We start from the raw sequence: 353 nt of genomic DNA on the forward strand, positions 1-353 counted from the left end.
ACACGGAGCTGGCTTCTGGCTCACCTTTGTGATGGCGTGAGCTCCCTGGAGATGTGACATCCTCAGGCATTCCATGAGCTTCAGTGTGGGGGAGGGGCAGACGTGCTTTCTAGCATACGTGGGTGCTTTGGTCCCCCATGCCTTATCTACCTCTCATTTCTGTTTCTTGACTCTAGTCCAAAGGGACCTAGGGACTTCTGGGTAGGAAACATGATGCTCCTTTGAACCGAGGTGTTGGTTGGGTTTCTGCTGCAGGCTGATATGTGTGGCCCCTCCTCTGGGCTTCTTCCCTGTAGTCTCTGGGTGGGGTGAGGGGTGGTTCTGGAGGACCTGTCAGCATAAGGAAGGCCCTG

The sequence above is a fragment of the Myodes glareolus genome, chromosome 6, assembly GCF_982192425.1.
Source record: "Myodes glareolus chromosome 6, mMyoGla1.1, whole genome shotgun sequence".
NCBI lineage: Eukaryota > Metazoa > Chordata > Mammalia > Rodentia > Cricetidae > Myodes > Myodes glareolus.